At 59.4% G+C, this 20,367-nt stretch overlaps 5 pseudogenes; all 5 read left to right on the top strand.

Annotated features, from left to right (window-relative positions):
• The first annotated feature begins 1,133 nt into the window (after positions 1 to 1,133).
• LOC134630027 (5S ribosomal RNA) lies at positions 1,134 to 1,252 on the top strand (annotated as a pseudogene).
• Positions 1,253 to 5,197: 3,945 nt separating this feature from the next.
• Positions 5,198 to 5,316, top strand: LOC134630026 (5S ribosomal RNA; annotated as a pseudogene).
• A 3,886-nt stretch (positions 5,317 to 9,202) lies between these two features.
• Positions 9,203 to 9,321, top strand: LOC134629956 (5S ribosomal RNA; annotated as a pseudogene).
• Positions 9,322 to 14,163: 4,842 nt separating this feature from the next.
• Positions 14,164 to 14,282, top strand: LOC134630025 (5S ribosomal RNA; annotated as a pseudogene).
• Positions 14,283 to 16,175: 1,893 nt separating this feature from the next.
• LOC134630024 (5S ribosomal RNA) lies at positions 16,176 to 16,294 on the top strand (annotated as a pseudogene).
• The last annotated feature ends 4,073 nt before the right edge of the window (positions 16,295 to 20,367 follow it).

Genomic DNA, 20,367 nt, shown 5'->3' with positions numbered 1-20,367 from the left:
TGGCTGAGGCCATCTACATCACACCAGGGCCAGTGTTTCTGGCTGAGGCGATGGACACCACACCAGGACCTGTGCTGCTGGCTGAGGCCAACTACACCACAACAGGAGCTGTGCTGCTGGCTGAGCTATGGACACCACACCAGGTCCTGTGCTGCTTGCTGTGGGCCTGTAGCTCTGGCTTAGGCCATGAACACCACACCAAGGTCTGTGGCTCTGGCTGAGGCAATCTACAACACAACAGGGCCTGTGCTTCCGGATGTGGACCTGTGCAGCCAGCTTAGGCCACCTACACCACACCAAGGCCTGTGGCTCTGTCTGAGGCCGTCTACACCACACCAGGACCTGTGCTACTGGCTGAGGCCATGGACACCTCTTCAGGGCCTGTGGCTTTGTCTGAGGCCATGTACACCACACCAGGGCCTGTGGCTCTGGATGAGGTCGTCTACAACACACCAAGGACTGTGCTGCTGGATGAGGCAATGTTCATCACACCAGGGCCTGTGCGGCTGGCTGAGGCTATGGACACCACACCAGGGCCTGTGGTGCTGGCTGAGGCCAACTACACCAAACAAGGGCCTGTGGCTCTGTCTGAGGCCATCTACACCACACCAGGGCCAGTGCTTCTGGCTGAGGCCATGGACACCACACCAGGGCCTGTGCTGCTGGCTGAGGCCATGGACACCACACCAGGACCTGTGCTGCTGGCTGAGGCCAACTACACCCCACCAGGGCATGTGGCTCTGTCTGAGGCCATCTACACCACACCAGGGCCAGTGCTTCTGGCTGAGGCCATGGACACCACAACAGGGCCTGTGCTGTTGGCTGAGGCTATGGACACCACACCAGTGCCTGTGGCTCTGGCTGAGGCCATGTACACCACCCCCGGGCCTTTGATGCTGGCTGAGGCCAACTACACCACACCAGGTCCTGTGGCTCTGGCTGAGGCCATTTACACCACACCAGGGCCTGTGTTGCTGATCAAAGGCTAAAATGAGTCCTTTGGTTAGGGTATTAGGCAAGCATGCAGTTACCATTAACACTGTAGTTAAATTGGAGGCTTGTGTTCGTAACTGCGAGTATTGGCCACCTCACTACTTGATACCATAAATTGACGCTTTGTGCTGACGCCAGCAGCTTACGGCCATACCGCCTTGCCAAAGCCTGATCTCGTCTGATCTCGGAAGCTATGCAAGGTTGGGCTTGGTTAGTACTTGGATGGGAGACTGCCTGGGAATACCAGGTGCTGTAAGAATTTGCTTTTCATGTCACTGAGCTGATTTTGATCCAGAGAAGGAGGGTGTTGGTGTCCATTAATGAGGCCACATTAACGACATTCCTTTTGGCTGTTTTCAGCAATGTCTTGTGCTGCCGGGTGAGGCCATCCGCACCACACCGAAGCCTATTCTGCTAACATAGGTCATCTAAATTACACCAGGGCCTGTGGCCTGCGCTGACGCCGTCTACATTACACCAGGGCCTGTGCTTCTGGCTGAGACCATGGACACCACACCAGGACCTGTGCTGCTGGCTGAGGCTTTGGACACCACCCCAGGGCCTGTGGCTCTGGCTGAGGCCATTTACACCACACAGGGCCTGTGCTTCTGGCTGTGGACCTGTGCAGCCAGCTTAGGCCACCTACACCACACCAGGGCCTGTGGCTCTGGCTGAAGCCGTCTACATCACACCAGGTCCTGTGCTTCTGGTTGTGGACCTGTGCAGCCAGGTTAGGCCACCTACACCACGCCAGGGCCTGTGCTTCTGGTTGTGGACCTGTGCAGCCAGCTTAGGCCACCTACACCACACCAGGGCCTGTGGCTCTGGCTGAGGCCGTCTACATCACACCAGGGCCTGTGCTACTGGCTGAGGCCATGGACACCACACCAAGACCTGTGCTGCTGGCTGAAGCTATGGACACCACACCAGGGCATTTGGCTCTGGCTGAGGCCATGAACACCACACCAGGGCCTGTGGCTCTGGCTGAGGCCAGCTACACCACACCACGGCCAGTGCATCTGGCTGAGGCCATGGACACCACCCCATGGCCTGTGGCTCTGGCTGAGGCCATTTACACCACACCAGGACCTGTGCTGCTGGCTGAGGCTTTGGACACCACCCCATGGCCTGTGGCTCTGGCTGAGGCCATTTACACCACACAGGGCCTGTGCTTCTGGCTGTGGACCTGTGCAGCCAGCTTAGGCCACCTTCACCACACCAGGGCCTGTGCTTCTGGCTGTGGACCTGTGCAGCCAGGTTAGGCCACCTACACCACACCAGGGCCTGTGGCTCTGGCTGAAGCCGTCTACATCACACCAGGTCCTGTGCTTCTGGTTGTGGACCTGTGCAGCCAGGTTAGGCCACCTACACCACGCCAGGGCCTGTGCTTCTGGCTGTGGACCTGTGCAGCCAGCTTAGGCCACCTACACCACACCAGGGCCTGTGGCTCTGGCTGAGGCCGTCTACATCACACCAGGGCCTGTGCTACTGGCTGAGGCCATGGACACCACACCAAGACCTGTGCTGCTGGCTGAAGCTATGGACACCACACCAGGGCATTTGGCTCTGGCTGAGGCCATGAACACCACACCAGGGCCTGTGGCTCTGGCTGAGGCCAGCTACACCACACCACGGCCAGTGCATCTGGTTGAGGCCATGGACACCACACCAGGGCCTGTACTGCTGGCTGTGGACCTGTGCAGCCAGCTTAGGCCACCTACACCACACCATGGCCTGTGGCTCTGGCTGAAGCAGTCTACATCACACCAGGGCCTGTGCTACTGGCTGAGGCCATGCACACCACACAGGGCCTGTGGTGCTGACTGAGGCAACCTACACCACAACAGGGCCTGTGGCTCCTGATGAGGCCATCTACAACACACCAAGGGCCTGTGTCTCTGGCTGAGACCATCTACACCACACCAGGGCCTGTGCCTCTAGCTGAGGCCATGTACACCACACCAGGGCCTGTGCTGCTGGCTGTGGACCTGTGCAGCCAGCTTAGGCCACCTACACCACACCAGGGCCTGTGCTACTGGCTGAGGCCATGGACACCACACCAGGACCTGTGCTGCTGGCTGAGGCTATGGACACCACCCCAGAGCCTTTGGATCTGGCTGAGGCCATGTACACCACACACGGCCTGTGGCTCTGGATGAGGCCGTCTACAACACACCAAGGGCTGTACTACTGGATGAGGCCATGTTTATCACCCCAGGGCCTGTGCTGCTGGCTGAGGCCAACTACACCACACAAGGGCCTGTGTCTCTGGCTGAGATCATCTACACCACACCAGGGCCTGTGCCTCTAGCTGAGGCCATGTACACCACACCAGGGCTTGTGCTGCTGGCTGTGGACCTGTGCGGCCAGCTTAGGCCACCTACACCACACCAGGGCCTGTGCTACTGGCTGAGGCTATGGACACCACACCAGTGCCTGTGGCTCTGGCTGAGGCCATGTACACCACCCCCGAGCCTTTGATGCTGGCTGAGGTCATGAACACCACACCAGGTCCTGTGGCTCTGGCTGAGGCCATCTACATCACACCAGGGCCAGTGTTTCTGGCTGAGGCGATGGACACCACACCAGGACCTGTGCTGCTGGCTGAGGCCAACTACACCACACCAGGAGCTGTGCTGCTGGCTGAGCTATGGACACCACACCAGGGCCTGTGCTGCTTGCTGTGGGCCTGTAGCTCTGGCTTAGGCCATGAACACCACACCAAAGTCTGTGGCTCTGGCTGAGGCAATCTACAACACAACATGGCCAGTGCTTCCGGATGTGGACCTGTGCAGCCAGCTTAGGACACCTACACCACACCAAGGCCTGTGGCTCTGTCTGAGGCCGTCTACACCACACCAGGACCTGTGCTACTGGCTGAGGCCATGGACACCTCTTCAGGGCCTGTGGCTTTGTCTGAGGCCATGGACACCTCTTCAGGGCCTGTGGCTTTGTCTGAGGCCATGTACAGCACACCAGGGCCTGTGGCTCTGGATGAGTTCGTCTACAACACACCAAGGACTGTGCTGCTGGATTAGGCAATGTTCATCACACCAGGGCCTGTGCGGCTGGCTGAGGCTATGGACACCACACCAGGGCCTGTGGTGCTGGCTGAGGCCAACTACACCAAACAAGGGCCTGTGGCTCTGTCTGAGGCCATCTACACCACACCAGGGCCAGTGCTTCTGGCTGAGGCCATGGACACCACACCAGGGCCTGTGCTTCTGGCTGTGGACCTGTGCAGCCAGCTTAGGCCACCTACACCACACCAGGGCCTGTGCTTCTGGCTGTGGACCTGTGCAGCCAGGTTAGGCCACCTACACCACACCAGGGCCTGTGGCTCTGGCTGAAGCCGTCTACATCACACCAGGTCCTGTGCTTCTGGTTGTGGACCTGTGCAGCCAGGTTAGGCCACCTACACCACGCCAGGGCCTGTGCTTCTGGTTGTGGACCTGTGCAGCCAGCTTAGGCCACCTACACCACACCAGGGCCTGTGGCTCTGGCTGAGGCCGTCTACATCAAACCAGGGCCTGTGCTACTGGCTGAGGCCATGGACACCACACGAAGACCTGTGCTGCTGGCTGAAGCTATGGACACCACACCAGGGCATTTGGCTCTGGCTGAGGCCATGAACACCACACCAGGGCCTGTGGCTCTGTCTGAGGCCAGCTACACCACACCAGGGCCAGTGCTTCTGGCTGAGGCCATGGACACCACACCAGGGCCTGTGCTGCTGGCTGAGGCCATGGACACCACACCAGGACCTGTGCTGCTGGCTGAGGCCAACTACACCCCACCAGGGCATGTGGCTCTGTCTGAGGCCATCTACACCACACCAGGGCCAGTGCTTCTGGCTGAGGCCATGGACACCACAACAGGGCCTGTGCTGTTGGCTGAGGCTATGGACACCACACCAGTGCCTGTGGCTCTGGCTGAGGCCATGTACACCACCCCCGGGCCTTTGATGCTGGCTGAGGCCAACTACACCACACCAGGTCCTGTGGCTCTGGCTGAGGCCATTTACACCACACCAGGGCCTGTGTTGCTGATCAAAGGCTAAAATGAGTCCTTTGGTTAGGGTATTAGGCAAGCATGCAGTTACCATTAACACTGTAGTTAAATTGGAGGCTTGTGTTCGTAACTGCGAGTATTGGCCACCTCACTACTTGATACCATAAATTGACGCTTTGTGCTGACGCCAGCAGCTTACGGCCATACCGCCTTGCCAAAGCCTGATCTCGTCTGATCTCGGAAGCTATGCAAGGTTGGGCTTGGTTAGTACTTGGATGGGAGACTGCCTGGGAATACCAGGTGCTGTAAGAATTTGCTTTTCATGTCACTGAGCTGATTTTGATCCAGAGAAGGAGGGTGTTGGTGTCCATTAATGAGGCCACATTAACGACATTCCTTTTGGCTGTTTTCAGCAATGTCTTGTGCTGCCGGGTGAGGCCATCCGCACCACACCGAGGCCTATTCTGCTAACATAGGTCATCTAAATTACACCAGGGCCTGTGGCCTGCGCTGACGCCGTCTACATTACACCAGGGCCTGTGCTTCTGGCTGAGACCATGGACACCACACCAGGACCTGTGCTGCTGGCTGAGGCTTTGGACACCACCCCAGGGCCTGTGGCTCTGGCCGAGGCCATTTACACCACACCAGGGCCTGTGCTTCTGGCTGTGGACCTGTGCAGCCAGCTTAGGCCACCTACACCACACCAGGGCCTGTGGCTCTGGCTGAAGCCGTCTACATCACACCAGGTCCTGTGCTTCTGGTTGTGGACCTGTGCAGCCAGGTTAGGCCACCTACACCACGCCAGGGCCTGTGCTTCTGGTTGTGGACCTGTGCAGCCAGCTTAGGCCACCTACACCACACCAGGGCCTGTGGCTCTGGCTGAGGCCGTCTACATCACACCAGGGCCTGTGCTACTGGCTGAGGCCATGGACACCACACCAAGACCTGTGCTGCTGGCTGAAGCTATGGACACCACACCAGGGCATTTGGCTCTGGCTGAGGCCATGAACACCACACCAGGGCCTGTGGCTCTGGCTGAGGCCAGCTACACCACACCACGGCCAGTGCATCTGGCTGAGGCCATGGACACCACCCCATGGCCTGTGGCTCTGGCTGAGGCCATTTACACCACACCAGGACCTGTGCTGCTGGCTGAGGCTTTGGACACCACCCCATGGCCTGTGGCTCTGGCTGAGGCCATTTACACCACACAGGGCCTGTGCTTCTGGCTGTGGACCTGTGCAGCCAGCTTAGGCCACCTTCACCACACCAGGGCCTGTGCTTCTGGCTGTGGACCTGTGCAGCCAGGTTAGGCCACCTACACCACACCAGGGCCTGTGGCTCTGGCTGAAGCCGTCTACATCACACCAGGTCCTGTGCTTCTGGTTGTGGACCTGTGCAGCCAGGTTAGGCCACCTACACCACGCCAGGGCCTGTGCTTCTGGCTGTGGACCTGTGCAGCCAGCTTAGGCCACCTACACCACACCAGGGCCTGTGGCTCTGGCTGAGGCCGTCTACATCACACCAGGGCCTGTGCTACTGGCTGAGGCCACCTACACCACACCAGGGCCTGTGCTGCTGGCTGAAGCTATGGACACCACACCAGGGCATTTGGCTCTGGCTGAGGCCATGAACACCACACCAGGGCCTGTGGCTCTGGCTGAGGCCAGCTACACCACACCACGGCCAGTGCATCTGGTTGAGGCCATGGACACCACACCAGGGCCTGTACTGCTGGCTGTGGACCTGTGCAGCCAGCTTAGGCCACCTACACCACACCATGGCCTGTGGCTCTGGCTGAAGCAGTCTACATCACACCAGGGCCTGTGCTACTGGCTGAGGCCATGCACACCACACAGGGCCTGTGGTGCTGACTGAGGCAACCTACACCACAACAGGGCCTGTGGCTCCTGATGAGGCCATCTACAACACACCAAGGGCCTGTGTCTCTGGCTGAGACCATCTACACCACACCAGGGCCTGTGCCTCTAGCTGAGGCCATGTACACCACACCAGGGCCTGTGCTGCTGGCTGTGGACCTGTGCAGCCAGCTTAGGCCACCTACACCACACCAGGGCCTGTGCTACTGGCTGAGGCCATGGACACCACACCAGGACCTGTGCTGCTGGCTGAGGCTATGGACACCACCCCAGAGCCTTTGGATCTGGCTGAGGCCATGTACACCACACACGGCCTGTGGCTCTGGATGAGGCCGTCTACAACACACCAAGGGCTGTACTACTGGATGAGGCCATGTTTATCACCCCAGGGCCTGTGCTGCTGGCTGAGGCCAACTACACCACACAAGGGCCTGTGTCTCTGGCTGAGATCATCTACACCACACCAGGGCCTGTGCCTCTAGCTGAGGCCATGTACACCACACCAGGGCTTGTGCTGCTGGCTGTGGACCTGTGCGGCCAGCTTAGGCCACCTACACCACACCAGGGCCTGTGCTACTGGCTGAGGCTATGGACACCACACCAGTGCCTGTGGCTCTGGCTGAGGCCATGTACACCACCCCCGAGCCTTTGATGCTGGCTGAGGTCATGAACACCACACCAGGTCCTGTGGCTCTGGCTGAGGCCAGCTACACCACACCACGGCCTGTGGCTCTGGATGAGGCCGTCTACAACACACCAAGGGCTGTACTACTGGATGAGGCCATGTTTATCACCCCAGGGCCTGTGCTGCTGGCTGAGGCCAACTACACCACACAAGGGCCTGTGTCTCTGGCTGAGATCATCTACACCACACCAGGGCCTGTGCCTCTAGCTGAGGCCATGTACACCACACCAGGGCTTGTGCTGCTGGCTGTGGACCTGTGCAGCCAGCTTAGGCCACCTACACCACACCAGGGCCTGTGCTACTGGCTGAGGCCATTGACACCACACCAAGGCCTGTGCTGCTGGCTGAGGCTATGGACACCACACCAGTGCCTGTGGCTCTGGCTGAGGCCATGTACACCACCCCCGGGCCTTTGATGCTGGCTGAGGTCATGAACACCACACCAGGTCCTGTGGCTCTGGCTGAGGCCATCTACATCACACCAGGGCCAGTGTTTCTGGCTGAGGCGATGGACACCACACCAGGACCTGTGCTGCTGGCTGAGGCCAACTACACCACAACAGGAGCTGTGCTGCTGGCTGAGGTATGGACACCACACCAGGGCCTGTGCTGCTTGCTGTGGGCCTGTAGCTCTGGCTTAGGCCATGAACACCACACCAAGGTCTGTGGCTCTGGCTGAGGCAATCTACAACACAACAGGGCCTGTGCTTCCGGATGTGGACCTGTGCAACCAGCTTAGGACACCTACACCACACCAAGGACTGTGGCTCTGTCTGAGGCCGTCTACACCACACCAGGACCTGTGCTACTGGCTGAGGCCATGGACACCTCTTCAGGGCCTGTGGCTTTGTCTGAGGCCATGGACACCTCTTCAGGGCCTGTGGCTTTGTCTGAGGCCATGTACACCACACCAGGGCCTGTGGCTCTGGATGAGTTCGTCTACAACACACCAAGGACTGTGCTGCTGGATGAGGCAATGTTCATCACACCAGGGCCTGTGCGGCTGGCTGAGGCTATGGACACCACACCAGGGCCTGTGGTGCTGGCCGAGGCCAACTACACCAAACAAGGGCCTGTGGCTTTGTCTGAGGCCATCTACACCACACCAGGGCCAGTGCTTCTGGCTGAGGCCATGGACACCACACCAGGGCCTGTGCTGCTGGCTGAGGCCATGGACACCACACCAGGACCTGTGCTGCTGGCTGAGGCCAACTACACCCCACCAGGGCATGTGGCTCTGTCTGAGGCCATCTACACCACACCAGGGCCAGTGCTTCTGGCTGAGGCCATGGACACCACAACAGGGCCTGTGCTGTTGGCTGAGGCTATGGACACCACACCAGTGCCTGTGGCTCTGGCTGAGGCCATGTACACCACCCCCGGGCCTTTGATGCTGGCTGAGGCCAACTACACCACACCAGGTCCTGTGGCTCTGGCTGAGGCCATTTACACCACACCAGGGCCTGTGTTGCTGATCAAAGGCTAAAATGAGTCCTTTGGTTAGGGTATTAGGCAAGCATGCAGTTACCATTAACACTGTAGTTAAATTGGAGGCTTGTGTTCGTAACTGCGAGTATTGGCCACCTCACTACTTGATACCATAAATTGACGCTTTGTGCTGACGCCAGCAGCTTACGGCCATACCGCCTTGCTAAAGCCTGATCTCGTCTGATCTCGGAAGCTATGCAAGGTTGGGCTTGGTTAGTACTTGGATGGGAGACTGCCTGGGAATACCAGGTGCTGTAAGAATTTGCTTTTCATGTCACTGAGCTGATTTTGATCCAGAGAAGGAGGGTGTTGGTGTCCATTAATGAGGCCACATTAACGACATTCCTTTTGGCTGTTTTCAGCAATGTCTTGTGCTGCCGGGTGAGGCCATCCGCACCACACCGAGGCCTATTCTGCTAACATAGGTCATCTAAATTACACCAGGGCCTGTGGCCTGCGCTGACGCCGTCTACATTACACCAGGGCCTGTGCTTCTGGCTGAGACCATGGACACCACACCAGGACCTGTGCTGCTGGCTGAGGCTTTGGACACCACCCCAGGGCCTGTGGCTCTGGCTGAGGCCATTTACACCACACAGGGCCTGTGCTTCTGGCTGTGGACCTGTGCAGCCAGCTTAGGCCACCTTCACCACACCAGGGCCTGTGCTTCTGGCTGTGGACCTCTGCAGCCAGGTTAGGCCACCTACACCACACCAGGGCCTGTAGCTCTGGCTGAAGCCGTCTACATCACACCAGGTCCTGTGCTTCTGGTTGTGGACCTGTGCAGCCAGCTTAGGCCACCTACACCACGCCAGGGCCTGTGCTTCTGGCTGTGGACCTGTGCAGCCAGCTTAGGCCACCTACACCACACCAGGGCCTGTGGCTCTGGCTGAGGCCGTCTACATCACACCAGGGCCTGTGCTACTGGCTGAGGCCATGGACACCACACCAAGACCTGTGCTGCTGGCTGAAGCTATGGACACCACACCAGGGCATTTGGCTCTGGCTGAGGCCATGAACACCACACCAGGGCCTGTGGCTCTGGCTGAGGCCAGCTACACCACACCACGGCCAGTGCATCTGGCTGAGGCTATGGACACCACACCAGGGCCTGTAGTGCTGGCTGTGGACCTGTGCAGCCAGCTTAGGCCACCTACACCACACCATGGCCTGTGGCTCTGGCTGAAGCAGTCTACATCACACCAGGGCCTGTGCTACTGGCTGAGACCATGCACACCACAAAGGGCCTGTGGTGCTGACTGAGGCAACCTACACCACAACAGGGCCTGTGGCTCCTGATGAGGCCATCTACAACACACCAAGGGCCTGTGTCTCTGGCTGAGACCATCTACACCACACCAGGGCCTGTGCCTCTAGCTGAGGCCATGTACACCACACCAGGGCCTGTGCTGCTGGCTGTGGACCTGTGCAGCCAGCTTAGGCCACCTACACCACACCAGGGCCTGTGCTACTGGCTGAGGCCATGGACACCACACCAGGACCTGTGCTGCTGGCTGAGGCTATGGACACCACCCCAGAGCCTTTGGATCTGGCTGAGGCCATGTACACCACACACGGCCTGTGGCTCTGGATGAGGCCGTCTACAACACACCAAGGGCTGTACTACTGGATGAGGCCATGTTTATCACCCCAGGGCCTGTGCTGCTGGCTGAGGCCAACTACACCACACAAGGGCCTGTGTCTCTGGCTGAGATCATCTACACCACACCAGGGCCTGTGCCTCTAGCTGAGGCCATGTACACCACACCAGGGCTTGTGCTGCTGGCTGTGGACCTGTGCGGCCAGCTTAGGCCACCTACACCACACCAGGGCCTGTGGCTCTGGCTGAGGCCATGTACACCACCCCCGGGCCTTTGATGCTGGCTGAGGTCATGAACACCACATCAGGTCCTGTGGCTCTGGCTGAGGCCATCTACATCACACCAGGGCCAGTGTTTCTGGCTGAGGCGATGGACACCACACCAGGACCTGTGCTGCTGGCTGAGGCCAACTACACCACACCAGGAGCTGTGCTGCTGGCTGAGCTATGGACACCACACCAGGGCCTGTGCTGCTTGCTGTGGGCCTGTAGCTCTGGCTTAGGCCATGAACACCACACCAAGGTCTGTGGCTCTGGCTGAGGCAATCTACAACACAACATGGCCAGTGCTTCCGGATGTGGACCTGTGCAGCCAGCTTAGGACACCTACACCACACCAAGGCCTGTGGCTCTGTCTGAGGCCGTCTACACCACACCAGGACCTGTGCTACTGGCTGAGGCCATGGACACCTCTTCAGGGCCTGTGGCTTTGTCTGAGGCCATGGACACCTCTTCAGGGCCTGTGGCTTTGTCTGAGGCCATGTACAGCACACCAGGGCCTGTGGCTCTGGATGAGTTCGTCTACAACACACCAAGGACTGTGCTGCTGGATGAGGCAATGTTCATCACACCAGGGCCTGTGCCGCTGGCTGAGGCTATGGACACCACACCAGGGCCTGTGGTGCTGGCTGAGGCCAACTACACCAAACAAGGGCCTGTGGCTCTGTCTGAGGCCATCTACACCACACCAGGGCCAGTGCTTCTGGCTGAGGCCATGGACACCACACCAGGGCCTGTGCTTCTGGCTGTGGACCTGTGCAGCCAGCTTAGGCCACCTACACCACACCAGGGCCTGTGCTTCTGGCTGTGGACCTGTGCAGCCAGGTTAGGCCACCTACACCACACCAGGGCCTGTGGCTCTGGCTGAAGCCGTCTACATCACACCAGGTCCTGTGCTTCTGGTTGTGGACCTGTGCAGCCAGGTTAGGCCACCTACACCACGCCAGGGCCTGTGCTTCTGGCTGTGGACCTGTGCAGCCAGCTTAGGCCACCTACACCACACCAGGGCCTGTGGCTCTGGCTGAGGCCGTCTACATCACACCAGGGCCTGTGCTACTGGCTGAGGCCATGGACACCACACCAAGACCTGTGCTGCTGGCTGAAGCTATGGACACCACACCAGGGCATTTGGCTCTGGCTGAGGCCATGAACACCACACCAGGGCCTGTGGCTCTGGCTGAGGCCAGCTACACCACACCACGGCCAGTGCATCTGGCTGAGGCCATGGACACCACACCAGGGCCTGTACTGCTGGCTGTGGACCTGTGCAGCCAGCTTAGGCCACCTACACCACACCATGGCCTGTGGCTCTGGCTGAAGCAGTCTACATCACACCAGGGCCTGTGCTACTGGCTGAGGCCATGCACACCACACAGGGCCTGTGCTGCTGACTGAGGCAACCTACACCACAACAGGGCCTGTGGCTCCTGATGAGGCCATCTACAACACACCAAGGGCCTGTGCCTCTAGCTGAGGCCATGTACACCACACCAGGGCCTGTGCTGCTGGCTGTGGACCTGTGCAGCCAGCTTAGGCCACCTACACCACACCAGGGCCTGTGCTACTGGCTGAGGCCATGGACACCACACCAGGACCTGTGCTGCTGGCTGAGGCTATGGACACCACCCCAGAGCCTTTGGATCTGGCTGAGGCCATGTATACCACACACGGCCTGTGGCTCTGGATGAGGCCGTCTACAACACACCAAGGGCTGTACTACTGGATGAGGCCATGTTTATCACCCCAGGGCCTGTGCTGCTGGCTGAGGCCAACTACACCACACAAGGGCCTTTGTCTCTGGCTGAGATCATCTACACCACACCAGGGCCTGTGCCTCTAGCTGAGGCCATGTACACCACACCAGGGCTTGTGCTGCTGGCTGTGGACATGTGCAGCCAGCTTAGGCCACCTACACCACACCAGGGCTTGTGCTACTGGCTGAGGCCAGGGACACCACACCAAGGCCTGTGCTGCTGGCTGAGGCTAGGGACACCACACCAGTGCCTGTGGCTCTGGCTGAGGCCATTTACACCACCCCCGGGCCTTTGATGCTGGCTGAGGTCATGAACACCACACCAGGTCCTGTGGCTCTGGCTGAGGCCATCTACATCACACCAGGGCCAGTGTTTCTGGCTGAGGCGATGGACACCACACCAGGACCTGTGCTGCTGGCTGAGGCCAACTACACCACAACAGGAGCTGTGCTGCTGGCTGAGCTATGGACACCACACCAGGGCCTGTGCTGCTTGCTGTGGGCCTGTAGCTCTGGCTTAGGCCATGAACACCACACCAAGGTCTGTGGCTCTGGCTGAGGCAATCTACAACACAACAGGGCCTGTGCTTCCGGATGTGGACCTGTGCAGCCAGCTTAGGCCACCTACACCACACCAAGGCCTGTGGCTCTGTCTGAGGCCGTCTACACCACACCAGGACCTGTGCTACTGGCTGAGGCCATGGACACCTCTTCAGGGCCTGTGGCTTTGTCTGAGGCCATGTACACCACACCAGGGCCTGTGGCTCTGGATGAGGTCGTCTACAACACACCAAGGACTGTGCTGCTGGATGAGGCAATGTTCATCACACCAGGGCCTGTGCGGCTGGCTGAGGCTATGGACACCACACCAGGGCCTGTGGTGCTGGCTGAGGCCAACTACACCAAACAAGGGCCTGTGGCTCTGTCTGAGGCCATCTACACCACACCAGGGCCAGTGCTTCTGGCTGAGGCCATGGACACCACACCAGGGCCTGTGCTGCTGGCTGAGGCCATGGACACCACACCAGGACCTGTGCTGCTGGCTGAGGCCAACTACACCCCACCAGGGCATGTGGCTCTGTCTGAGGCCATCTACACCACACCAGGGCCAGTGCTTCTGGCTGAGGCCATGGACACCACAACAGGGCCTGTGCTGTTGGCTGAGGCTATGGACACCACACCAGTGCCTGTGGCTCTGGCTGAGGCCATGTACACCACCCCCGGGCCTTTGATGCTGGCTGAGGCCAACTACACCACACCAGGTCCTGTGGCTCTGGCTGAGGCCATTTACACCACACCAGGGCCTGTGTTGCTGATCAAAGGCTAAAATGAGTCCTTTGGTTAGGGTATTAGGCAAGCATGCAGTTACCATTAACACTGTAGTTAAATTGGAGGCTTGTGTTCGTAACTGCGAGTATTGGCCACCTCACTACTTGATACCATAAATTGACGCTTTGTGCTGACGCCAGCAGCTTACGGCCATACCGCCTTGCCAAAGCCTGATCTCGTCTGATCTCGGAAGCTATGCAAGGTTGGGCTTGGTTAGTACTTGGATGGGAGACTGCCTGGGAATACCAGGTGCTGTAAGAATTTGCTTTTCATGTCACTGAGCTGATTTTGATCCAGAGAAGGAGGGTGTTGGTGTCCATTAATGAGGCCACATTAACGACATTCCTTTTGGCTGTTTTCAGCAATGTCTTGTGCTGCCGGGTGAGGCCATCCGCACCACACCGAGGCCTATTCTGCTAACATAGGTCATCTAAATTACACCAGGGCCTGTGGCCTGCGCTGACGCCGTCTACATTACACCAGGGCCTGTGCTTCTGGCTGAGACCATGGACACCACACCAGGACCTGTGCTGCTGGCTGAGGCTTTGGACACCACCCCATGGCCTGTGGCTCTGGCTGAGGCCATTTACACCACACACGGCCTGTGGCTCTGGATGAGGCCGTCTACAACACACCAAGGGCTGTACTACTGGATGAGGCCATGTTTATCACCCCAGGGCCTGTGCTGCTGGCTGAGGCCAACTACACCACACAAGGGCCTTTGTCTCTGGCTGAGATCATCTACACCACACCAGGGCCTGTGCCTCTAGCTGAGGCCATGTACACCACACCAGGGCTTGTGCTGCTGGCTGTGGACATGTGCAGCCAGCTTAGGCCACCTACACCACACCAGGGCTTGTGCTACTGGCTGAGTCCAGGGACACCACACCAAGGCCTGTGCTGCTGGCTGAGGCTAGGGACACCACACCAGTGCCTGTGGCTCTGGCTGAGGCCATTTACACCACCCCCGGGCCTTTGATGCTGGCTGAGGTCATGAACACCACACCAGGTCCTGTGGCTCTGGCTGAGGCCATCTACATCACACCAGGGCCAGTGTTTCTGGCTGAGGCGATGGACACCACACCAGGACCTGTGCTGCTGGCTGAGGCCAACTACACCACAACAGGAGCTGTGCTGCTGGCTGAGCTATGGACACCACACCAGGTCCTGTGCTGCTTGCTGTGGGCCTGTAGCTCTGGCTTAGGCCATGAACACCACACCAAGGTCTGTGGCTCTGGCTGAGGCAATCTACAACACAACAGGGCCTGTGCTTCCGGATGTGGACCTGTGCAGCCAGCTTAGGCCACCTACACCACACCAAGGCCTGTGGCTCTGTCTGAGGCCGTCTACACCACACCAGGACCTGTGCTACTGGCTGAGGCCATGGACACCTCTTCAGGGCCTGTGGCTTTGTCTGAGGCCATGTACACCACACCAGGGCCTGTGGCTCTGGATGAGGTCGTCTACAACACACCAAGGACTGTGCTGCTGGATGAGGCAATGTTCATCACACCAGGGCCTGTGCGGCTGGCTGAGGCTATGGACACCACACCAGGGCCTGTGGTGCTGGCTGAGGCCAACTACACCAAACAAGGGCCTGTGGCTCTGTCTGAGGCCATCTACACCACACCAGGGCCAGTGCTTCTGGCTGAGGCCATGGACACCACACCAGGGCCTGTGCTGCTGGCTGAGGCCATGGACACCACACCAGGACCTGTGCTGCTGGCTGAGGCCAACTACACCCCACCAGGGCATGTGGCTCTGTCTGAGGCCATCTACACCACACCAGGGCCAGTGCTTCTGGCTGAGGCCATGGACACCACAACAGGGCCTGTGCTGTTGGCTGAGGCTATGGACACCACACCAGTGCCTGTGGCTCTGGCTGAGGCCATGTACACCACCCCCGGGCCTTTGATGCTGGCTGAGGCCAACTACACCACACCAGGTCCTGTGGCTCTGGCTGAGGCCATTTACACCACACCAGGGCCTGTGTTGCTGATCAAAGGCTAAAATGAGTCCTTTGGTTAGGGTATTAGGCAAGCATGCAGTTACCATTAACACTGTAGTTAAATTGGAGGCTTGTGTTCGTAACTGCGAGTATTGGCCACCTCACTACTTGATACCATAAATTGACGCTTTGTGCTGACGCCAGCAGCTTACGGCCATACCGCCTTGCCAAAGCCTGATCTCGTCTGATCTCGGAAGCTATGCAAGGTTGGGCTTGGTTAGTACTTGGATGGGAGACTGCCTGGGAATACCAGGTGCTGTAAGAATTTGCTTTTCATGTCACTGAGCTGATTTTGATCCAGAGAAGGAGGGTGTTGGTGTCCATTAATGAGGCCACATTAACGACATTCCTTTTGGCTGTTTTCAGCAATGTCTTGTGCTGCCGGGTGAGGCCATCCGCACCACACCGAAGCCTATTCTGCTAACATAGGTCATCTAAATTACACCAGGGCCTGTGGCCTGCGCTGACGCCGTCTACATTACACCAGGGCCTGTGCTTCTGGCTGAGACCATGGACACCACACCAGGACCTGTGCTGCTGGCTGAGGCTTTGGACACCACCCCAGGGCCTGTGGCTCTGGCTGAGGCCATTTACACCACACAGGGCCTGTGCTTCTGGCTGTGGACCTGTGCAGCCAGCTTAGGCCACCTACACCACACCAGGGCCTGTGGCTCTGGCTGAAGCCGTCTACATCACACCAGGTCCTGTGCTTCTGGTTGTGGACCTGTGCAGCCAGGTTAGGCCACCTACACCACGCCAGGGCCTGTGCTTCTGGTTGTGGACCTGTGCAGCCAGCTTAGGCCACCTACACCACACCAGGGCCTGTGGCTCTGGCTGAGGCCGTCTACATCACACCAGGGCCTGTGCTACTGGCTGAGGCCATGGACACCACACCAAGACCTGTGCTGCTGGCTGAAGCTATGGACACCACACCAGGGCATTTGGCTCTGGCTGAGGCCATGAACACCACACCAGGGCCTGTGGCTCTGGCTGAGGCCAGCTACACCACACCACGGCCAGTGCATCTGGCTGAGGCCATGGACACCACCCCATGGCCTGTGGCTCTGGCTGAGGCCATTTACACCACACCAGGACCTGTGCTGCTGGCTGAGGCTTTGGACACCACCCCATGGCCTGTGGCTCTGGCTGAGGCCATTTACACCACACAGGGCCTGTGCTTCTGGCTGTGGACCTGTGCAGCCAGCTTAGGCCACCTTCACCACACCAGGGCCTGTGCTTCTGGCTGTGGACCTGTGCAGCCAGGTTAGGCCACCTACACCACACCAGGGCCTGTGGCTCTGGCTGAAGCCGTCTACATCACACCAGGTCCTGTGCTTCTGGTTGTGGACCTGTGCAGCCAGGTTAGGCCACCTACACCACGCCAGGGCCTGTGCTTCTGGCTGTGGACCTGTGCAGCCAGCTTAGGCCACCTACACCACACCAGGGTCCTGTGGTTCTGGCTGAGGCCGTCTACATCACACCAGGGCCTGTGCTACTGGCTGAGGCCGTGGACACCACACCAAGACCTGTGCTGCTGGCTGAAGCTATGGACACCACACCAGGGCATTTGGCTCTGGCTGAGGCCATGAACACCACACCAGGGCCTGTGGCTCTGGCTGAGGCCAGCTACACCACACCACGGCCAGTGCATCTGGTTGAGGCCATGGACACCACACCAGGGCCTGTACTGCTGGCTGTGGACCTGTGCACCCAGCTTAGGCCACCTACACCACACCATGGCCTGTGGCTCTGGCTGAAGCAGTCTACATCACACCAGGGCCTGTGCTACTGGCTGAGGCCATGCACACCACACAGGGCCTGTGGTGCTGACTGAGGCAACCTACACCACAACAGGGCCTGTGGCTCCTGATGAGGCCATCTACAACACACCAAGGGCCTGTGTCTCTGGCTGAGACCATCTACACCACACCAGGGCCTGTGCCTCTAGCTGAGGCCATGTACACCACACCAGGGCCTGTGCTGCTGGCTGTGGACCTGTGCAGCCAGCTTAGGCCACCTACACCACACCAGGGCCTGTGCTACTGGCTGAGGCCATGGACACCACACCAGGACCTGTGCTGCTGGCTGAGGCTATGGACACCACCCCAGAGCCTTTGGATCTGGCTGAGGCCATGTACACCACACACGGCCTGTGGCTCTGGATGAGGCCGTCTACAACACACCAAGGGCTGTACTACTGGATGAGGCCATGTTTATCACCCCAGGGCCTGTGCTGCTGGCTGAGGCCAACTACACCACACAAGGGCCTGTGTCTCTGGCTGAGATCATCTACACCACACCAGGGCCTGTGCCTCTAGCTGAGGCCATGTACACCACACCAGGGCTTGTGCTGCTGGCTGTGGACCTGTGCGGCCAGCTTAGGCCACCTACACCACACCAGGGCCTGTGCTACTGGCTGAGGCTATGGACACCACACCAGTGCCTGTGGCTCTGGCTGAGGCCATGTACACCACCCCCGAGCCTTTGATGCTGGCTGAGGTCATGAACACCACACCAGGTCCTGTGGCTCTGGCTGAGGCCATCTACATCACACCAGGGCCAGTGTTTCTGGCTGAGGCGATGGACACCACACCAGGACCTGTGCTGCTGGCTGAGGCCAACTACACCACACCAGGAGCTGTGCTGCTGGCTGAGCTATGGACACCACACCAGGGCCTGTGCTGCTTGCTGTGGGCCTGTAGCTCTGGCTTAGGCCATGAACACCACACCAAAGTCTGTGGCTCTGGCTGAGGCAATCTACAACACAACATGGCCAGTGCTTCCGGATGTGGACCTGTGCAGCCAGCTTAGGACACCTACACCACACCAAGGCCTGTGGCTCTGTCTGAGGCCGTCTACACCACACCAGGACCTGTGCTACTGGCTGAGGCCATGGACACCTCTTCAGGGCCTGTGGCTTTGTCTGAGGCCATGGACACCTCTTCAGGGCCTGTGGCTTTGTCTGAGGCCATGTACAGCACACCAGGGCCTGTGGCTCTGGATGAGTTCGTCTACAACACACCAAGGACTGTGCTGCTGGATTAGGCAATGTTCATCACACCAGGGCCTGTGCGGCTGGCTGAGGCTATGGACACCACACCAGGGCCTGTGGTGCTGGCTGAGGCCAACTACACCAAACAAGGGCCTGTGGCTCTGTCTGAGGCCATCTACACCACACCAGGGCCAGTGCTTCTGGCTGAGGCCATGGACACCACACCAGGGCCTGTGCTTCTTGCTGTGGACCTGTGCAGCCAGCTTAGGCCACCTACACCACACCAGGGCCTGTGCTTCTGGCTGTGGACCTGTGCAGCCAGGTTAGGCCACCTACACCACACCAGGGCCTGTGGCTCTGGCTGAAGCCGTCTACATCACACCAGGTCCTGTGCTTCTGGTTGTGGACCTGTGCAGCCAGGTTAGGCCACCTACACCACGCCAGGGCCTGTGCTTCTGGTTGTGGACCTGTGCAGCCAGCTTAGGCCACCTACACCACACCAGGGCCTGTGGCTCTGGCTGAGGCCGTCTACATCAAACCAGGGCCTGTGCTACTGGCTGAGGCCATGGACACCACACGAAGACCTGTGCTGCTGGCTGAAGCTATGGACACCACACCAGGGCATTTGGCTCTGGCTGAGGCCATGAACACCACACCAGGGCCTGTGGCTCTGTCTGAGGCCAGCTACACCACACCAGGGCCAGTGCTTCTGGCTGAGGCCATGGACACCACACCAGGGCCTGTGCTGCTGGCTGAGGCCATGGACACCACACCAGGACCTGTGCTGCTGGCTGAGGCCAACTACACCCCACCAGGGCATGTGGCTCTGTCTGAGGCCATCTACACCACACCAGGGCCAGTGCTTCTGGCTGAGGCCATGTACACCACACCAGGGCTTGTGCTGCTGGCTGTGGACCTGTGCAGCCAGCTTAGGCCACCTACACCACACCAGGGCCTGTGCTACTGGCTGAGGCCATTGACACCACACCAAGGCCTGTGCTGCTGGCTGAGGCTATGGACACCACACCAGTGCCTGTGGCTCTGGCTGAGGCCATGTACACCACCCCCGGGCCTTTGATGCTGGCTGAGGTCATGAACACCACACCAGGTCCTGTGGCTCTGGCTGAGGCCATCTACATCACACCAGGGCCAGTGTTTCTGGCTGAGGCGATGGACACCACACCAGGACCTGTGCTGCTGGCTGAGGCCAACTACACCACAACAGGAGCTGTGCTGCTGGCTGAGGTATGGACACCACACCAGGGCCTGTGCTGCTTGCTGTGGGCCTGTAGCTCTGGCTTAGGCCATGAACACCACACCAAGGTCTGTGGCTCTGGCTGAGGCAA

The sequence above is a fragment of the Pelmatolapia mariae genome, linkage group LG6, assembly GCF_036321145.2.
Source record: "Pelmatolapia mariae isolate MD_Pm_ZW linkage group LG6, Pm_UMD_F_2, whole genome shotgun sequence".
Classification (NCBI taxonomy): domain Eukaryota; kingdom Metazoa; phylum Chordata; class Actinopteri; order Cichliformes; family Cichlidae; genus Pelmatolapia; species Pelmatolapia mariae.
The sequence above is the reverse complement of the archived record's forward strand: the minus strand, read 5'-3'. Positions and strand labels throughout refer to the sequence as shown.